This window comes from Carex rostrata, chromosome 11 (assembly GCF_964058835.1).
Source record: "Carex rostrata chromosome 11, lpCarRost1.2, whole genome shotgun sequence".
In the NCBI taxonomy this organism is placed as follows: Eukaryota; Viridiplantae; Streptophyta; class Magnoliopsida; order Poales; family Cyperaceae; genus Carex; species Carex rostrata.
In genome coordinates this window covers 657578-667763 of record NC_135928.1, presented here as the reverse complement: position 1 = coordinate 667763, position 10186 = coordinate 657578, and positions in this window count along the sequence as shown.

Here is a 10186-nt window from a genome sequence, read left to right as displayed (position 1 = left end):
TATATACTCTTAAAAGGTCACTGACCAAGGTAATTAGCAGGAACATTAATTACCGTTGTAAGGTTAGTATGTGGATTAAATGATGGTCAAGTTTTACAGACCATAGACAAGGAGTTGTCATTTTAATCACATAGATATATGTTCCAGGAACATGATATCTGACAGACCCCGAATGAAACATTATACGGAATTGTGTTCGTGTCATTAATGCTTTCATTCAGTGTTAAGTTCTAAAGTATGAGGTATTCATCTTTCCTACTAAGAAATGTATATGTGTGATTGTTATCAAACGCTGTCGGTAAAATGCAGTTATAACGGTAGCTCTTCGGTATACATGGCTTAGCTAAGGTAGTGATGGTTTACCAAAAGTACTATTGTCCCTCGTATCTCTATACGAGCTATAGCATCACTGGGCCCCTTGATAGAGTAAGATTATCAGCGCGCGGTATGATTACAAGAGTAATCATATTTGATAATTTGCTCAAGATCAAGAAAAGATTAAGTTTACAATGATGACACACACCTACCTTGAAACTAATCTGATAGCTATGTGACAAAAGAACTGACATAAGTAAATTGTTTACTGGATCGTGATATTGTACTGTACAACATCATCTGTGTAATTGGATGGTCATGATGCGTTGCCAGATGCCGCTCATGATTATAGAAGTTAAAACAGTTTTAACTCTATTTACCAACATAACACAGATCCTATTGGGTCACACCATATAGGAGTTAATCGGAGAATCTTATTGTAATTGATTATAAATTGGTTATGATCAATAGTAAGATGGTTATAATTAATTATAAGTGTTATAATTAAATTATAAATGTTATGTAAAAATAACAAGCAAAAACATTGGTTAAATTATAAACGTGTGTGACACGTTGTATAAAAGTTAACCGGTTAATTTATAAATGTGCAAGACACGTTGTATAAATTACCGAAACAACAACCGCAAGAAAAATATATATAATTGTTCAGAATAATTATACGAATATTATTTGTATTCGGGCCGAGGGCATTCGGGTCTTTTCAGATTCGTCCTTATCCGCATGACATGTCATCGATCCTATCCAGATGACACGTCATCGATACCGAAACAAACAACCGCAGAAAAAATATATATAATTGTTCAGAATAATTATATGAACATTATTTTTGTTCGGGCCGAGGGCATTCGAGTCTTTTCAGATTCGTGCTTATCCGCATGACGTGTCATCGATCCTATCCAGATGACACGTCATCGATCTTATCCACATGTCATCATCCTTATCCATTCGATGACATATCTTGTAAATAGGCCGAACTTGGAGGGCATTTTGGTCTTTTGGCAACCGACCCTAAACCCTATAAATAGGGGTGGAGGGGTAGAGAGAAAAATCACTAATTCACTTGTATCGTTTCGTGCAGAATCGAATCGGTATTTTCTCTCTTTCTCGGTTTCTCTCCCAAATAGTGTTTCGGTTGAGAAAAGAAAGTTATACGTAGTTGACGTATAATCTTGTGGGTTGTTGTGGAGAATATTTACGGGATCGATGAATAGTGTTTTATCGAATTTTGCGGTATGTCAGTTTTGCTCATTTGATGAAACTGAGTAACCGAAAATTCGTGTTTACGGGTTTTCGTCTTTTTCCCTGTGAATAGTGTTTTTGCAGAATTCCGCGGTTTATAGTATTTCTGGCAAAAGAAATAAATCGCTCTCTGGTTAGTCCTGGTGAATAACCGATAGAGGTATCACACGTGTGATACTCCGAGTCGATTCCTTCCCTAGTGAGGCTCTACTCGCTCGGTCTGCATTCCAACTGTGATTTGGAAACAAGGTATAAATATGTTATATTAATCTATTTAATTGGTAAGTAGATTAAAGTTTTAGAAATCAATCATGGAGTAGATCTGTAAAAGGATTAAATTGGGTTTTGATGCCAAAGGAATACTGAAGGTGGACCGCCTTGGAAAGTTTCCTGACATACCCCGTTTAATCCTGAGCTTAAGTTGGCTGTAGAAATTTTTGTTCTACGGTCATTCCGCACCTTAAGCCTAAACGGGTTTTGGTTACAGCACCGCCGAAACCCCAACATATAGTTCACAGTTTTACAGTACCTACATGTAATAAATTCAATTTGTTACATTGTTTATTTTATTTGTATGTAGGATGATATCTCGAAAGAACGTATGGTTCTTGTGATTAGACTTCTTACTCATCCCAACAATGTTCACAAGAGGTTGTTAATGTAGAAGTTTTATTTTTCCATAGTTTGTTTGATGCTATTTTGGATGTGGAATGATATACTTATGTTTGATATTGTGTGGTGAATATTATGGATGTGTTGAACTGATGTGTTTTGTTGAGCAATTGTGTATTACAGTTTGAAATTGTTATATTTGTAGTTAAGATGTGTCATTTTACAGTATTGAGCTATTGTTGTTTTTATTTTTTGACTTTTTATTTTGAATGTTCTGGATGTTGTATACATGCAACTGATTTATAGTTTAGATATAACAATTTTATAGTATTGGTTTTTGTAGGTTGTATGTTTTATTTATATAGTTTAAGTTGACAGTTTTATAGTCTTGAAATTTTATATTTTTATATTTTGTTTTATCGTTTTCATCTTCTTATTTTATATTATTGAAATTTTATAGTTTTTATGTTTTGTTTTCACAATTTAAGTTGATAAGTTTACAGTATTGAAAATTGATACTTTTTAAATTTTATTTAATCATTTTCATTTACTAATTTTACATTGTTAAACATTTATAGTTTTTACGTGTTGTTTTTACAGTTTAACTTGATATTTTTACAGTATTAAAAATTGATATTCTTTAACATTATATTTTATCATTTTCATCTGTGAATTTTGTATGTTTGTAATTTTATAGTTTGTACATTTTATTGTTGTAGGTAAAGTTGTCAATTTTACAGTATTCAATATTTTGATGATTATTTGTGTATTCATTAAATCGAGAAAAAGAATAAAAGAAATTAATTGAAAATTTTAATTTTTCCTTTTTATCACTTTTTTATCAAAATAACTGCTAATAACTAACATTAACTGCCAATAACTTCCTATAACTGCAATATCCGAAAGTATCGTTTGAAAGTACAATTTATTTGTCCTGTAATGCAAGTTGCAATCTGTTTTTAACTATCATGGGACCACTTCAAATAGTTGCTGGATGTCTTGTGATTAACTGATATATTTTATGTGATGTATTGTATAATTATACAGCATGTAGAAGTAGTTTTACAGTATTCGCGCAAGTCAAAGTTGTGGACAAATGGTGAACAAAAGTTTGTGGACAATTAGACGCTTCTAATTTTAAATGTCATTGAACAATATCTTTTTTAGATTCATCAAGTGTTATTTAGTTTGTTAGATGCTTAATTTTTTCAAACACTATTTCTTAATGCGGATTAAGATCACGTTATTTATTTATTTATTTTGGTTGAATTTTTAATCCTAGATTAAGGGCATGCTCCAAAGATTCAAAAAGAATGGGAGGAGAGAGGAAGGGAGGACATGAAAGAAATAAAAAGGAGATCTATTATATAAATTGAGAGGTAAAGATTATAGAAAAATTATATTCATTTTAATATTTTGGTTTTCTTTCTCTCTCATTCTTTCTCATAATTTTCCTTCAAAAAATTTATTACTAAAGCAAGTAAATATACTTGGCAACTCGATTACCCCTCCCATTTTCTTCTAGAGCACATCCTAAAATTTTTTTAACTTTGTTCACGAATAAGAACAACCGAATATGTACTTAGCTTGAATTAAAATTAATTCTATAAATACCGAACAATTATTAGGATTCAACTTAATAGAATTATTATTCAATTAAATTATTTAAATATTCAGTTTATCTGAAATTATTAACTAGTTCATTTTAATCAGGGGCGGAACTACATTGAACTCGGGTAGACAATTGTATACTCTTAAATTTTGAAAATTGGGTATATTGGTCTATGTATAATTGAGTTGTTGTCTACTACTGGAAAAAAAAAAATTGTCCACTCCTGAATAATATACAATTTGCATTAATTAATTCACGAAAATCCTTAACCCGTTGCTCATACCGGTAATTTTTTTTTTATCTACCTCATATTAAAATTCTGACTATGCCAAGTTCAATGATAATGATGATTGGTGATGATATAAATAAAGGTAATATCTAGACATTTTACATTTTATCGTGCTGAAATATATAAAATCAATATTACTTTTGGATGTGATATAATAATTTTCCTTGTTAAACGTGTTATACCATGTTTCGGTTTAAAAAACCTTCGTTTTATTCAGTGCATTGACCCAACAGTAATCATTTGATTTATCACAGTAACCACGTTTCCAATTGATACTGTTTGGATTTAAAATTTAAAATTGAAAAGCTAATTGTTTCAGGATTAAATTTTGACCAACCATTATTTTTTTGTTGTTGAGAAAAACTCGTCATTTAAAATTTAAAATTGAAAAGCTAATCCTTGCAGGATTAAAAGATTAGATCTTTAAAAATAATTATTTATTTGACAATATTTCTCTAGTCAGTTCAAAAGTTCTTCTTCTTCTTCAAAAAAAAAAAAAAAACTACAATTATTTTTATAACATTCTCAATATTATTTTATAAGACATTAAGGCTCTTAATTTGTATTCAGACAATTGAAAAAAAAAAATCCGATGAGAAATAAACATGCCGTTGGATATAACTTTTATTTTCAATGAATAGAATATATGAATTATTATACAGATCACATCGAAAATATTTATTTAAATTTATAGTTTGTTTATATAATTATGAAGATAAAATTTAATACAGACCACATCTAAAATTCGTGATCCTATACAAAAAAAATCAAAATCTTCTACCATGGGAAGGCATAATAAATAACCACTGTGCATAGAAAAAGCGGTGCCGCTTAAGCCTTTCTGAGGCGATAAACATTTCGCCTGTGGCGAAACCTCTCTGCCGCCCCCTCCCTCCCTCCCTCCTCCTCCTTCTCTTTATATACACCTTTTTATCCATTTGAGCTAGTGTTTTTGTTTGGTGGATCTGGTTACCGATGTCAATGCTTCCGTTTAATGGATCTAGTCACTGTTCATTGCTAGGGGATTTTATTCTCCAATATCAGTGGTTCGTTTTTTTTTACGTTTTCTTGAGCTCTTCTTCTCCTCTTTGGCAATGGAAGAGTGGGTGAAATGAGTGGTACATATAGTTACTTACTATACAGTGGAATAAATGTTCAATTAGAAATAGATGTTTAGTTTTTGTTATGATAATGTTATATATTGTTTTTTGCTGTTTTCTGTCTCTTCTTCTTCTAGATTGGTTGATTTAGTTTTCAGTCTGGTTTGATTCAGTGTCTTCTCAGCTGATGGGTGACTGTCCTGATCAGCTCGATTCAGTTTCTGGTCTAGTTTGGATTCAGTACCTTCTCGGTTGTGATATGCATATAGAGGAAACTACCATTAGGCTTCTATCACTCTAATCAAGCAATGATGATCAATTTGCATTCACAAGATGCACATACCCCTGTGCGTTTTTTTTTTGTTTAACTATGTGTTTTTCACAGACACTGGTTATCTAATCTCATATAACAGCTACTTTGTAACTTTCTATCAATAAAACTGCCTACGGATTTTCAGCCAAAAAAATAAAAATAAATAACCACTGTGCATAATTTTCAAAAAAAAAAAAATTGAAAAAATTGCATGCATACTCCTAAAAAATTTCAAAATTACATATTTTTCCTTCTAAAATTTATAATATCATATTTTCCCTTTTTAAAAACTCACAATAATTTGTTGACTTTACTATTAAAACTCATTTTATATTTATAAAGTTTCCAATTTATTCTTTATTAAAAAGAAATATCCAAAAGAAAAATCGCCAAGACACCAGATAAAAGAAAAGAATAAATTACCCTGGAAATGAGGTTACATATAAAAAAGTATATAACGAATCATAACGATACAATGCATAAAGAGTCAACAGACAACATCCTAATCGAAAAAAGCTACCAACAAAGATGTAGCGCTTGATGTTTGCTTGGAGAATAAATATGTTTTTTCTTGTTTAGATAAACTGTGCGGGGATGATCTACATTCTACAAATTAAAAAATATCTAGTGATGTGATGTGTGAGCCTATAAATATTTAATTAATTTATATGTAAGGTGGGGAAGCACGGTACATTAATATCAGTATCATGTATCACAATTCACAATTCACAAATAGGTGGGGAAAAGGAAAACACAAGTAAACGAACCACAGACCTCTTTGGCAAAATTCCCTCTCTCGTCAGAAGTTGCAGCAGCGGAAATTTTCATGAGAATGAAATTTTTTGAAAATGAAAATGAGAATTTTAATTTATTAAAATCAAAGTCATTTAATTTATTAAGCATTAAGAATTAGAAATTAGCATTGTATTTTATTTAGTAACTAATTAGCTATAGATTTGAACCCGATTTACTATTTTTTTTTATCGTTCTTATTGAAAATTCCGAATCTACCCTGCCTATGGTGGTTAGTTTCTCATTTAATATTTTTATTTTACTTCTAGCATGAAATTATATAAATCCTTCATTTATTTCTTTTACTTGTAGCATGAAATTTGGTTCATAGTTCGTAGTTTCGTAATGCTTATCCAAAATCAGCATTCAATTGTCTTTTTCTTTCATTCTTTTTAAGATGGTAACCTTTCTCAGAAAAAATTCAGGTGGTGTACATTATATTATAATAAACTAAAAAAAATGTTTTCAGAGGGCCCACTAAAAGAAATAAAAGGATAAGATCTTGGTGCAACCTATCAAGATTCCTCGCCAAATCTGTGCAAGTCACAAATTTTTTGAACCAAAATTTCAAATTCTCAGTCTTCTCCAGTGATGCGCATTTGCAAATTGTCAAGTTGATGCTTGCTGATGGTGACTAAATTTGAAAATATCTACTCTGAAGTCTAAACAGACAACAAAAATTAAAAATTATTAAGAAATGCTTACCGGTTGGATCTTAGAGTACAAAGGGTGCAAACCCGAATCCGACAGTATTTAAAAATGAATCTGTCATTGTTATATGCTTGATAAGATAAGTAGATAACAGAGAGAACACCTATGGCTTAATAGCCGGAGATCGATGCTTATCGGGTTATGGTTAATTGGGTACTGCTATTGATGATTGGAACCTTACCTAATCTCAATTATAGGAAGCAATTAAGTCAATCTTCATTTGATTGATAGTGAGAATCTATGCATATTTATAACGGAGTTTGACTTGTATAAACCAATTTTAGAAATTGCAATTTGTAGCGAGTCTAACTACTGGGATAGTATAGTATCCGCAATATATAAAGCTACATAAAAGAAGACACAGACATTTCAATATTTGAATAATAAACTGATTAACTCAGTCTCCCAAGCTGGCTTATGATTAGCATTTTACTTCGCCATGGAGGCAAGGAATAAACAAATGTATTGTTTTATTATATTGTTCATTTGGAATATATTGATGATATGATATGGTTTTTCTCTTTTAAACTTTAAAGATTTGAGATTGGCAAGGATTATTTGAGGAAGGAGCCACATGAGTTCAGAAATTGATGACTTGACTCCTAGAGCAAAAGAAGAAAATATTCCCATGAGGAGATGACACCAAAGAACTGCACATCACTGGACACAAATAATCTAGTCAAAAGAACATTCCAAATGGAATTCACATGAATTTATTTTATTTACCACTTCTAAGTTATCAACATGCCCATGCAATGCAAGTGAGATGAATACACTTCTATCTACAGGACAGGTAAAATTAAAAATGTAAAATATATCAATTCTCTTGCTGGCCATTGTGGAGACAAGTGGGTCCCATTTTGAAAGGCTCAGCTCCATAGCAGTTGACGCATCACTTTGACACTTCAGAGGCTTTGAGAGATTTCACACGTAATCACATATCAATACATCATTGTTCAGTTCCTTCTATAAAATTGAAATCTCTGAGATTAAATTATCAACACAATTTATCTATTATCTTACATTATTTCAAATATTTTTTATAAATAAAAAATACAGAAAAGTCAAGGTGGTCACTCAATCAGCAAATATTATAAAATTAAAATTAAAAATAAAAATAATAGAAACAAAAATATAAAGTTTCACACTTTATTCATGTCGCCGTATGGTTGATTGCCAGTTGCCACCAACTTAACATGATTCAATCCATTAACTTTTTCCCTTTCTATCCCAACTCTTTGACAAAATTACTTAAAATATGTCTTATCTAAACAATCAGTCAGCCAATTCAATCAGACTTTGAAATTTTACCTCTTCATCATCTTTCATCCAAAAAATATAATTCAAACCTATCTGCAAAACTCACCGACAGATCTTTTCAACAGTGAGAACAAAAAAAGTTTCTAGGCTTCAAAAAGATGAGAAAAAGAACTACAAATTCAGAAGATCAAATACTTTGTTCTGACAATAACATCCCTTCTTGCGACCATCTTAAATTTCCCATCGTTCATCCAATGTTTGTGTTCTTATACTTTCTGAAAAGATCTTCGAAGGGTTTACCACTAGACAAAGTTTCATGAACAAACAAATTCGCAACATGATGCCAGCGGTACAGTTCTTTCTATTCCAACTTCCATTGATTCTTTTGGGATTCTTAATTTGAATTGTGATAGCCTCATGTACATTCTGATCCTGTACAAGATACTGAGATATATGATGCTCAGCACCACATATATCCATCAGTGTCTCCTCTAACAGAGATCAGCAATTACATCCCATTAAGCCAAATCCACCAATTCATATAGAGACAAGCCTGGTTAACACTTGCAACTATGATTTGGCTGTCTGCACAATCCCGAATTAATCCAAGAACAATACCATGTAAGCTGCAGAATTAAAAGGACTAAGTCCCCAATAGAATCTTGCAAACTGAAAAATATTGCTTCCAGTTATTCAACCGGTGCAAAATCTCAGAATACGGATGAGGCACACTAGCTCATCAATCCATATTCACACAACAGGTCCAATTCATGCAACTCCTTTGATAGCCGCACATAATTGGTTATCAAACCAACATAGCAGCACCTAATCGTGCTATTAAACCTCACCGGACAACATCACATATGCCATCAATCATCGATATTTGGTCCGGTAATGGTAATTATCCATCAAAAATACTTATGTTATCGAACAGGTAACCTTCATACCATGTTGCTTACCAAACGTGCAATTTGTGTTTAAATGCGGTGAGAATCAGTGATTATCAGTTTTAGGCCTAGTCTTACAACTGATAACAGTCAGTCAAAACGGATGACAATCCGATTTTGAACCATTATACCTCCATCATCTTTCATTCGAAAAATATGATTAAACTCTTTATGGAAGCTCACTGTCAAATCTTTCAACCATTAGAACCAAAAAATATTCAGAAGATCAAGCACCTTGTTCTGACAATCTGTCAGAACATCCCTTCTGCGACCGTCAATAACTTTCTCATCTTCATCCTAGGGCTGCAAAATTTCCGCAATACAGAAGGATCACTGATTCTAGAAAACATGACAGACTGATACCTTCTAATTGCAACAGTCATAACATTCTCTGCATTTATCCAATGAATGAGTTTTTTCAATTTCTGAAAATCTTACAAAAATAACTCTCTACACAACAATAAAAAAAAAATCAAACAATTTTGGACAAAAGTAATTATAGACAGCTAAATGGATTTCCATGATCCTCCATGTGCTCAATACCTCTTCATCAGCAGTCAAGGTAAATGGGGCACTCACGAGATATTTTAAGCACAAAGAGGACTATGCCAGGATGACCCACTGTTTGCCAATACCGGTAATTTAGAACATCATCTAGTGCAACCCGTGCGAACTCCCTATAAGGTACCTAGTCCTAGGCAAACAAGATCCAATCCTAGCCACTGATTGTAGCAGTTCAAAACAGAATGGAGGGTTGGAAATCAAGCTTATTAACATTAAGAGGGAGAGTTACACTTGTCAAAATGGTTCTTTCAACACTACCGGTACCTACATGCAAGCTTTTAAGATACTAAAATGGTACGAAGGACAGTGTGGTGTTTGGTGATGGACTCAGCACGGCGAATTCATATGAACCTCCGCCTATGTCAAGCTGCACGACAGTAGAGTTGTCGGTAAGTACTGGCAAGTACTGTG